This window comes from Rhinichthys klamathensis, unplaced genomic scaffold (genome assembly GCF_029890125.1).
Source record: "Rhinichthys klamathensis goyatoka isolate OS25496 unplaced genomic scaffold, OSU_Roscu_1.1 h1tg000093l_1, whole genome shotgun sequence".
NCBI lineage: Eukaryota > Metazoa > Chordata > Actinopteri > Cypriniformes > Leuciscidae > Rhinichthys > Rhinichthys klamathensis.
The window spans coordinates 1,321,633-1,334,238 of NW_026606632.1; positions in this window are offsets into that span (position 1 = coordinate 1,321,633).

Below are 12,606 nucleotides of genomic sequence, written 5' to 3' on the forward strand. Positions count from 1 at the left end.
CATATAGTCTAATCTATGGTAGATGTAACATCAAAAGAAGTTTATCATATAGTCAGATAGCCGTTTAATGACTCTTTAGTCAGAAATATGTTCAATAGGTCAAGGTCTACTGTCTGGCTGATGAAACATCAAAAGGAGTCTATGAGTATGTATAAAAAGATCAAGTTCAAGGACTCTTTGGCCAGAAATATGTTCATGTCAAAATTTGGAATACTGTATGGCTCTTGTAACATAAGGACTCAATAATGGGTTCAATATGTCACATATGGACTACTGTCTGGCTGATCAAACCTCAAAATTAGTCTATGAGTATCTATAAAAAGTTCAAGTTCAAGGACACTTTGGCCAGAAATATGTTCAAAAGGTCAAAATTGATCTACTGATGAAACATCAAAAGGAGTCTATTAGTTTGTATAGAAAGTTCAATATCGAGGACTCTTTGGCCAGAAAGGTCTTCAATAGGTCAAATATGGTCTAATATAGATTAGATGTAACATCAAAGAAGCTCATGAGGTAACATATAGGTTGATGTAACATCAAAGAAGCTCATGAGAACACATAGTAAGATAGCCTTTGATGACTCTTGGACCAGAAATATGTTCAAAAGGTCAAATTTGAACTACTGATGAAACATCAGAAGGAATGTATAAATATGAATAGAAAGTTAAAATTCAAGGACTCTCTGGCCAAAAATGTGTTCAAAAGGTCAAATATGCAGACATATTTGGTTACTGTAACATCAAAAGAAGTTTATGAGATCATATAGTCAGATAGCCGTTTAATGACTCTTTAGCCAGAAATATGTTCAATAAGTCAAATTTGAATTGCTGATGAAACACCAGAACAGTCCATATGGAAAATCAGAAGGATATATGAGTATCTATATAATGTTCAAGTTCAAGGACTCTTTGGCCAGAAATATGTTCAATAGGTCAAATTTTTGAATACTGCATGGCTCTTGTAACATCAGGTGTCAATAATAGGTTCAATAGGTCAAATATGGACAACTGTCTGGCTGATGAAACCTCAAAAGTAGTCTATGAGTATCAATAGAAAGTTCAAGTTCAAGGACACTTTGGCCAGAAATGTCTTTAATAAGTCACATATGGTCTAATATAGATTAGATGTAACATCAAAGAAGCTCATGAGGTAACATATAGGTTGATGTAACATCAAAGAAGCTCATGAGAACACATAGTAAGTTAGCCTTTGATGACTCTTGGACCAGAAATATGTTCAAAAGGTCAAATTTGAACTACTGATGAAACATCAGAAGGAATGTATAAATATGAATAGAAAGTTAAAATTCAAGGACTCTCTGGCCAGAAACGTGTTCAAAAGGTCAAATATGCAGTCATATTTGGTTGCTGTAACATCAAAAAAAGTTTATGAGATCATATAGTCAGATAGCCCTTTAATGACTCTTTATCCAGAAATATGTTCAATAGGTCAAATTTGAATTACTGATGAAACATCAGAACAGTCCATATGGAAAATCAGGAGATTTGAGTATTTATATAATGTTCAAGTTCAAGGACTCTTTGGCCAGAAATATGTTCAATAGGTCAAATTTTGGAATACTGCACGGCTCTTGTAACATCAGGAGTCAATAATATGTTCAATATGTCAAATATGGACTACTGTCTGGCTGATGAAACATCAAAAGGAGTCTATGAGTATGTATAGGAAGATCAAGTTCAAGGACTCTTTGGCCAGAAATATGTTCAATATGTCAAACTCTGGAATACTGTATGGATCTTGTAACATCAGGTCTCAATAATGGGTCTAATATGTCACATATGGACTACTGTCTGGCTTATGAAACCTCAAAAGTAGTCTATGAGTATCTATAGAAAGCTCAAATTCAATGACACTTTGGCCAGAAATATGTTCAAAAGGTCAAAATTGATCTACTGATGAAACATCAAAAGGAGTCTATTGGTTTGTATAGAAAGTTCAATATCGAGGACTCTTTGGCCAGAAATGTCTTCAATAGGTCACATATGGTCTAATCTATAGTTAATGTAACATCAAAGAAGTTCATGAGAACGCATCGTAAGATAGCCTTTGATGACTCTTGGACCAGAAATATGTTCAAAAGTTCAAAATTGATCTACTGATGAAACATCAAAAGGAGTCTATTAGTTTGAATAGAAAGTTCAATATCGAGGACTCTTTGGCCAGAAATGTCTTCAAGAACTACAGTATGGTCCTTGTAACATCAGGACTCAATAATGGGTTCAATAGGTCAAATAAGGACAACTGTCTGGCTGATGAAATATCAAAAGGAGTCTATGAGTATGTATAAAAAGATCAAGTTCAAGGAGTCTTTGCGCAGAAATATGTTCAATAGGTCAAATTTTGGAATACTCATTCTAACTAACTCATTCCTTTGTGCATTAAAGAGATAAAATGAGTGCTGTTGCACTGCATTGCACAAACTATCTAATTATGTCCATTGAAGAATATCACATAAGCTATGTGCTTGATGATTTTCAATGCATACCAAAAACTGACTTATTCTGTTTGCAACGAAGTGATAACCTACGTGCAGTTGCATTGCATTGTACAGACGATCTAACATTGCGCATTGAAAAATAACATATATATATATATATATATATAAATTACATGTTGCATTGCATTGCATACCAGAACTCATTGCGTTGTGCTTTGAGGAGATAACATTTTAATTTGTTCCATTGCATTGCAAATAAATCTTAATTATTACTCTATGCAATGAAAACACAACATATGTGCTTTCCATTGCACTGCATACTACAACTTTTGCCATTTGCATTACAATGCATAAAAGGACCTCATACCTCTTATGCAACGAAGAGATAACATAAGAGTTGCATTGCATTGCAATGGCGATCTAAGAATTAGTTAAATAACATATTTGCGAAGCACATGTTGCATTTCAATACATGCCAAAACTAACTCATTCCTTTGTGCATTAAAGAGATAACATGAGTGCTATTGCACTGCATTGCACAAACGATCTAATGATGTGCATTGAAGAATATCATATAAGCTCATTCATTTTTGAATTGAAGGGAAATTATTGCATTAGCTTTTTCATTACAATGCATAGAATAACTACCTCATACCTCATGTGCAACGAAGCCGAACACGATAACATAGGTGTTGCATTGCACATGCGATCTAAGAAGTAGCGTTGAAGAATAACATATAAGCGTATGACATCAATGCATGCCAGAACTAACTCATTCCTTTGTGCATTAAAGAGATAACATGAGTGCAAAAGCACAGCATTGCACAAACGATCTAACGATGTGTATTGAAGAATATCATATAAACTATATATCTGTCTTATTCTTCTGTGCAATGAAAACACATACTATATGTGCTTTCTTTTTGCATTACTACATCTAAACTATTTATTTGTGTATTGAAGGGAAATTATTGCAATAACTATTCTATTGCAATGGACACACAATAACTAACTCATTCCGTTGTGCAACGAGCTTATTTGTTATTCTTCAATACACAACGTTAGATCGTGTCAATAGTGCCCATATGTTAATGCATACAAGAACTATTGCATGAAATATCTAACTAATTCCTGTGCAAAAAAAAAACAGAACATATATGTGCAAACGATCTACATTGCGCATTGAAGAATAACATAAGCTATATGCACTTGTTGCTTTGCATTGCATACCAGAACTAACTCGTTGCGGTGTTCTTTAAGGAGATACAATTTGTGCTGTTGCATTGCATTGCAAAAAAATCTAAATTATTCCTCTATGCAATGAAAACCACAACATGTGTTCTTTCGCATTGCAAAGCATACTACAACAAACATTCATTTTTGCATTGAAGGGAAATCATTGCATTAGCTCTTGCATTACAATGCACAGAATAACTACCCCATACCTCTTGTGCAACGAAGAGATAGCATTGTACGATGTGCATTGAAGAATATCATATATGTGTTTGGTACATTTCAATACATGCCAGAACTAACTCATTCCTTTGTGCATTAAAGAGATAACATGAATGCTGTTGCACTGCATTGCACAAACGATCTAACGATGTGCATTGAAGAATATCATATAAGCTATGTGCTTGGTGCATCAATGCATACTGACATTCTGTTTTGCAACGAAGCGATAACTTAAGTGCTGTTGCATTGCATTGCACAAACGATCTTTGCGATCATTGCGCTTTGAATAATAACACATAAGTTATGCATTTGTTGCATGCATTCCATACCAGAACTAACTCATTGCGTTAGGCTTTGAGGAGATAAAATCAGAATTTTTACTCTATGCAATGAAAACACATAACATATGTGCTTTAGCATTGCACTGCATACTATAACAACCTTATTCATTTTTGAATAGAAGGGAAATTATTGCATTAGCTCTTTCATTACAATGCATATGAATAACTACCTCATACTCCATGTGCAACGAAGTCGAACACTGCACGGACACGAACTATTGCATTGCACATGCGATCTAAGAAGTAGCGTTGAAAAGCGTATACATATGCAGCACATGTTGCATTTTAATGCATGCCAGAACTAACTCCTTCCTTTGTGCATTAAAGAGATAACATGAGTGCAACAGCACTACATTGCAAAAAACTGACTTATTCGTTTTTGCAATGAAGAGATGCAATAGCTAATGCAATAATAAGAAGATAATGCAATAATTTCCCTTCAATGCACTAGTGAATAAGTTTGTTTTAGTATGCAGTGCAGTGCGAAAGCACATATGTTATGTGTTTCATTGCATAGAGGAATTATTCGTTAGATCTTTTGTGCATTCGAATGCAACTGCAAAAATGGTATCTCTTCAATGCACATATAAGTGAGTTAGTTCTTGTAAGGATTGCATGCAACAAGCTTATATGTTATTCTTCAATGCACAACGTTTGATCGTGTGTGAAATGCAATGCAAAAGAACAAATTGTATTTCCTCAAAGCACAACGCAATGAGTTAGTTCTGGTATGCAATGCAATGTAACAAGTGTATAGCTTATATGTTATTTTGCAATGCACAACGTTATCTCTTTAATGCACATGGGAATGAGTTAGTTATTGTATGCATTGCAATGCAACAAACGCATAGCTTATGTGATATTCTTCAATGCACATCGTTGTCTGTGCAATATAGTGCAACAGCACTCATGTTATCTCATCGTTGCACAATGCGCTTAGCCTGTATGTTATGTTCTATGAACATCATTAGATCCAGTGTGCAATACAATACACCAGCACTCATGTTATTTCCTTACACAAAGGAATTAGTTAGTTCTGGCATGCATTGAAATGCGACATGTGCATAGATTATATGTTATTCTTAAATGCTAAATCTTAGATCGTGTGTGCAATGCAATGCAACACATCTCTTCTTTGCACACGAGGTAGTTATACTATGCATTGCAACTAATGCAATAATTTCCCTTCAATGCACAAATTAATAAGTTTGTATGCAGTGTATGCAGATAGTATGCAGTGCAATGCAATGCAACAAAACAGAAATTATCTCTTTAATGCACATGGGAACGAGTTAGTTATTGTATCTATTGCAATGCACCAAGCGCATAGCTTATATGACATTCTTCAATGCACATCGTTTTCTGTGCAATGCAGTGCAACAGCACTCATATTATATCGTCGTGGCACATGCAATACACCAGCAATCATGTTATTCCCTTAAAGCACAAACGAATGAGTTAGTTTTGGTATGCAATGCAATGTAACAAGTGCATAGTTGATATGTTATTTTTCAATGCACAATGTTGTCTGTGCAATAGCACTCATTGTCTCGTCGTTGCACAATGGAGTAGGTTAGTTCTGGTATCGTTAGATCGTGTGTGCAATGCAATACACCAGCACTCATGTTATTTCTTTAACGCACAAAGGATTGAGTTAAGTTTTGGCATGCATTGAAATGCAACGTGCTATGTTATTCTTCAACGCTAAATCTTAGATCGTGTGTGCAATGCAATGCAACACATGTTATCTCTTCTTTGCACACGAGGTATGAGGTAGTTGTTCTATGCATTGTAACGCAACAGCTAATGCAATAATGTCCCTTCAATGCACTAATAAATTAGTTTGTTTAATGTGCAGTGCGAACTCCTTCTGATGCTTCAAAAGCAATATAGAAGTCCATATAGAAGTCCATATATCTGACCGATTGAACATATTACTGGCCAAAGAGTCTTTAAGGAATAACTTACTGTACATACTTCTCCTACTATACAGACTTCTCGTGATGTTAAATCAGCCAGACAGTAGTCCATATTTGACCGATTGAACATATTTTTGGCCAAAGAATCCTCAAAATGTTTTTTACTATTATAAACTTATCGACTCCTTCTGATGTTAAATTAGCCATACAGAAGTCCAAATTTGACCTACTGAAAATATTACTGGCCAAAGAGTCCTTAAAGATTAACACTATACATTCAGATTGATATCTTTGGATGTTATATCATCCTGACAAAAGTCCATATTTGACATTCTGAATTTTTTTCCAGCCAAAGAGTATTCAAAACTTGACCTTTCTATATAAATAGTAAATGGATTTACCTTTCCATTTACCTTTCTATATATACTCGTTGACTCTTTCTGATGTTACGTCAGACATTCAGAAGTTCATATTTGACCCAAGGAACATATTTCTGGCCAAAGGGTCCTCAAAAGGTTTGAAACTATATAAACTTATAGACTCCTTCTGATGTTAAATCAGCAATACGGTTCCTTTTTGAACCACTGAACATACTTTTGGCTTTGAATATTAGCTTTCTATACATTTTGACTCCTTTTGATGATACATTAGCCATACTAAAGTCCACATATATAGCTGAACATATTTTTGGCCAGAGATTCCTTAAAGATTAACTTACTACACATTCAGATTGATTTCTTCCAATGTTATATCAGCCAGACGGCAGTCAAAATTTGAACTACTAAACATATTTCTGGCCAAAGAGTACTCAACACATGAACTTTCTATATATACTTGTTGACTCCTTCCGGTTACGTCAGGCATTCAGAAGTTCATATTTGACCCAAGGAACATATTTCTGGCCAAAGAATCCTCGATCTTGAACTTTCTATACATAGTCATAGACTTCTGGTGCTTCATAAGCCCTATAGAAGTCCATATAGAAGTCCATATCTGAACTATAGAACTTAATTCTGGTCAAAGGGTCCTCAAATGATTTTAAACTACAGGTATATAAACTTAGAGATTAATTAGTTAAAACCTACTGAACATGTCTGACCAAAGAGTACTTAAAGATTAACACTATACATTGAGATTGAATTCTTCGTATGTTATATCAGCCTGACAAAAGTCCATATTTGACCTACTGAAATTTTTTTTGGCCAAAGAGTACTCAAAACTTGAACTTTCTATACTTGTTGACTCCTGATAATAAATCAGCCATACAAAGGTTCCTTTTTGAACTAATGAACATACTTTTGGCCAAAGAGTCGTTGAACATTAACTTTATATACATATTGACTCCTTTTGATGTTATATCAGACTGTCAAAAGGCCACATTTGACCTACTGAAGATATTTCTGGCCATAGAATCCTCGATCTTGAACTTTCTATACATAGTCATAGACTCATAAGCCATATAGAAGTCCATATAGAAGTCCATACCTGACCTATTGAACTTAATTCTTGTCAAAGGGTCCTCAAATCTTTTTAAACTATATAAACTTAGAGACTCATTCTGGTGTTGAAACCTACTGAACATGTCTGACCAAAGAGTACTTAAAGATTAACACCATACATAAAGATTGAATTCTTCTTATGTTATATCAGTCTGACAAAAGTCCATATTTGACCTACTGAACCTTTTTTTGGCCAAAGAGCACTCGAAACTTGAACTTTCTATACATACTCCTTCTGATGTTAAATCAGCCATACAGAGGTTCATTTTTTAACTAATGAACATAACTTTGGCCAAAGAGTCTTTGAACATTAACTTTCTATACATATCAACTCCTTTTGATGTTATATCAGCCTGACAAAAGTCCACATTTGACCTACTGAAAATATTTCTGGCCAAAGATTCCTTAAAGATTAATTTACTATAAATTCAGATTGATTTGTTCTGATGTTATATCAGCCAGACAGCAGTCAAAATTTGAACTACTATTTGAGTCCATACTCATGGATTCCTGATGTTTTATCAGCCAGAGAGTAGTCCATATTTGACCTAGTGAACATATTTCTGGTGAAAGAGTCATCAAAGGGTAACTAGTTACACAAAGGAATTAGTTAGTTCTGGCATGCATTGAAATGCGACATGTGCACATAACATGTGTTCTCACAGAGTGAGACTTCTTTTGATGTTACATCAACATTGAACACATTTCTGGCCAAAGAGTGCTTGATATTGAACTTTCTATACATATAGTTCCCTTCCGAGGGAACTCCGCTGCGTCGAAAATCGACACTACGGGGAATGCCCTTAGCATGACGCTTCTGAAGCCTGAATAGAACTAGTCCAATCCTGATTGGTGCTGCGTGATGACGTCAGCCGTGACGTCGTAGGTGACGGTGAGCGGAACTATAAAACGGGCGCCGGAACCCGGAAGCGGCAGCTTTCTGTCCTTCAGGAAGCGTTATTTGTGAATCTGTCTGTCTGATTTGGTGTTGTTTGTTCGGTAAAACAAGGTATTTGTGATGGAGAAAAGTGTGAAACAGTTCAGACAGTGTGCGTCCCCTTGCCCACGCTATTTAAGCGAGGGTGACACACACTCGCTCTGTGTTGTTTGTTTGGGTGTGGAGCATGCTCGGGCAGCGCTTGAGGGCGCTGCCTGTGCAAATTGTGAAACATTGCCCTTGAGAACGCTCCGCTCCCGCCTAAACCTGTTTGATGAATCAGGCCAGGCTCGCGCTCCCCATGGATCAGGTCCCGCGTCTGTCGAGGCAGCGCGGCGCTTGCATTCATGGGGATCGCAAAAAGATCTGGCTGATAATGTTGAGACAGCTTCGGCTCTTTCTCAGCATTCATCGGCCAGTTCTCATGGTCCTGCTCACGGTTCGGGAGCCCGCCCTGCGGCTTCTCCCGACCGCAGAGAGGAACCGATGCTAGAGCTATCTGAATCCGAGGATTTAGATGTTCTCAGCATCGGGGTAGGGGATTGTGAAATTCCATCACCACATTCCCCTGCCTTTGAGGAGCTGCTGGAGGTTGTGACCAGGGCTGTGGCTAAATTAAACATCGATTGGCCCCCAGAAGTGCAGGAAGCGACTAAAAAAAGTAAACTTGATGAGCGCTTCCTGCAAGCCCGGTCACAGCCTTCGCGCCGGAGTCTCCCGTTTTTCACTGATCTCCACACCGAGGTGTCGAGATCGTGGAATAAGGCTTTCTCTTCTCGACTTTCCAGTCCCGATGTTCATTTATATTCATCGATTATGGCGTCGAGAGAGAGGGCTACGGGACGATGCCGCGGGTCGAAGAGGCTTTTGCAAACCATCTCTCGCCCGATGCTGCATCGTCCCTGAGAGCTCTGGCGCTTCCCTCCAAGCCCTGCCGTACCACTTCGGCCTTGGTTGGGAAAGCTTATATGGCGGCAGGTCGGGCTGGTGCATGCCTGCATACTATGGGGCTTTTGCAGGCGTACCAGGCCGACCTCCTCAAGGAGGTGGACGACGGCGGGGAGGTCGCCTACGACGATATTCGCGAGATGCGTCGTACGGTAGACTTGTCTCTCCGTGCTACCAAAGAAACGGGCCGTGCCATCGGCCGTTCTCTGGCAGCATTGGTAGCTACGGAGAGACACCTGTGGCTGAATCTGTCGGGCATCGGGGATAAAGACAGGGCTTTCCTCCTCGATGCCCCGATTTTGCATACTGGCCTCTTCGGCGACGCAGTCAATACTGTCGTCGAGAGGTACCAGGAAGCGAAACGACAGTCAGCCGCACTTAAACACCTTATCCCCCGCCGTCGTTCTAAGTCTCATGGGTCTGCTGCCAGGGGGCAGTCCCATGAGGTAGCCGCCAGCTCCTCACGCCTGCAGCAGCAGAAGGAGAGTGTTGCCTCTCGTGCTCCCCCGAAGAAGGCCTGGAGCCAGGGGCAACACTCTCAAACGAAGTCTTCCAAACCGAGGGCAGATCTGAGGACTGTCATTCAGGCTAGGAAGGCTTCGTCAAAGAGGTCCTGATGCGTTGCGCAGGCCTCTGAGGGGGGTCCCCTCCGTGATCGAGCAACAACAGCTCGCTCCTTCACGGAGCCCTCAGGAAATCGATGTATGCTGCCCGCCGCCACGTGCGCTTCGGGACGCATCGGTTTCCAGCGAATGCAAGGTGCAGTGTCCGCCCGTAAAATCTGCGGCTCCGCGCATTGTGTTTCCTCTCACGAGGTCTGCAGGAAAATTAAGTCGGTTAGTTCCTGCCAGTCAAATGCTTCAGGTCACCGATATTTCTATTTTAAGACCAGAGGTCAGTCCCGAGAGGCTGATCCCCTTAGTGGATTATCTAGACACCTGGAAGGGTCTTCAAGATATATCTCAATGGGTCCTGCTCACAGTAGAGAAGGGGTACAGAATTCAGTTCGAATATCGTCCACCTCGATTCAGCGGAGTGGTTCACACGCTGGTCAAACCAGAGCAGGGTCAGGTCATGGAACAGGAAGTTCAGTCCCTCTTGGCAAAGGAGGCCATAGAACGTGTTCCTCCTCAAGATTGGGAAACCGGGTTCTACAGTCGGTACTTCATAGTTCCCAAGAAGGATGGGGGGTTGCGCCCGATTATAGATCTCAGGGTATTGAATCGGTCTCTGAGGAGATACAGGTTCAAAATGTTAACTATACCTCTAATTGTGAGTCAAATCAGATCCGAGGACTGGTTTGTCACCATAGATCTTAAAGGATGCTTACTTCCATTTCTCCATCCTTCCTCAGCACAGGAAGTTCCTGAGATTCGCTTTCGGGGGAGTAGTGTATCAATACAGGGTTCTTCCGTTCGGCCTAGCACTGTCCCCTCGCACCTTCACGAAGTGCATGGATGCTGCTCTTGCTCCTTTGAGACTTCAAGGCATTCGCATCCTCAACTACATCGACGACTGGCTGATACTGGCGCAGTCGCTGGAGTTGGCGGTTCAACATCGAGATGTTGTTCTGCATCACCTGAAGTGCTTGGGGTTAAGGCTCAATGTCAAGAAGAGTTCGTTAATTCCCCTACAGAGAACGACTTTTCTGGGGGTGGTTTGGGACTCAGTCACGATGCGGGCACAGCTGTCTCCCGGTCGTATAGACTCCATCCTGACCACAGTAACGAGTATCAAACTAGGCCAGGCTGTCACTGTCAAACATTTCCAAAGGGTTCTGGGTCTTCTTGCAGCAGCGTCCAACGTTATTCCTTTTGGCCTGCTGTATATGAGGGCCCTGCAGTGGTGGCTCAGGACCAGAGGGTTTTCCCCGAGGGGGAACCCTTTTCGCACGATCAAAGTAACGCGCAGATGCCTTCGTTCTTTGATCATGTGGAAGAAACCGTGGTTCCTGTCCCTGGGTCCTGTGTTGGGAGCACCGTGTCAGAGAAAAATTTTGACCACGGATGCATCCCTCACAGGCTGGGGTGCGGTAATGGAAGGCCGCTACACCAGAGGTCTCTGGAGGGACCATCATCTTTCTTGGCACATCAATTGCCTGGAGATGATGGCAGTGTTTCTGGCTCTCAGGCATTTCCTCTCGGACCTCAGAGGTCATCATGTTCTAGTGCGAACAGACAATATGTCGGTGGTCTCATATTTAAACCGTCAGGGGGGCTTGAGGTCGCGCCCTCTGTGCAGACTGGCGCATCAAGTTCTCCTATGGTCCCAGGGAAAACTTCTGTCAATCAGAGCAATGTTTATCCCGGGGGACAGCAATTTGGGAGCAGACATCCTGTCGAGGCAGGGGCTAAAGCCCGGGGAGTGGAGACTCCACCCCGAGTCGGTGGAGTTAATATGGAAGGAGTTCGGTCAGGCGGAGGTGGACCTGTTTGCCTCCCGAGAGAATTCTCACTGCCCGCTATGGTACTCCCTTACCCATCCAGCTCCTCTGGGACTGGATGCCATGCTACAGACGTGGCCGAGGCTACGTCTGTATGCTTTTCCCCCGATCGCTCTGCTCCCAGGGGTTCTAGAGAGGGTCCGGCGGTACGGAGTCAGCCTACTTCTAGTAGCCCCGTACTGGCCGGCCCGAGTATGGTTCTCGGACATCGTGGTCCTCCTAGCAGGTCCTCCGTGGCAAATCCCGATCAGGAGGGACCTTCTTTCTCAAGCAGAGGGCACAATTTTTCACCCTCGTCCAGAGCTATGGAAACTGTGGGTCTGGCCCCTGAGGGGGACCAGCTCATAAATGCAGGTCTCTCAACCGAGGTTGTTGAGACCAGAGCCGTTGAAAAACAGAGTTGCGACACTCCCATAGACCGCCATAGGAACTTTGGAATGCGGAAGTAACGCGTGTCATGGAGCAGCCAATAGTTCCAAACACTGATAGTTCCAGCATTGAGCCCCATTCATTTTCAGTGTTTCCGAGGTACGCTCGCGGGTAAGTTAATGAAATTACTGTATTTTTTTACTTTTACTCACATTAGCCGACCTCTCGTGAATCTAG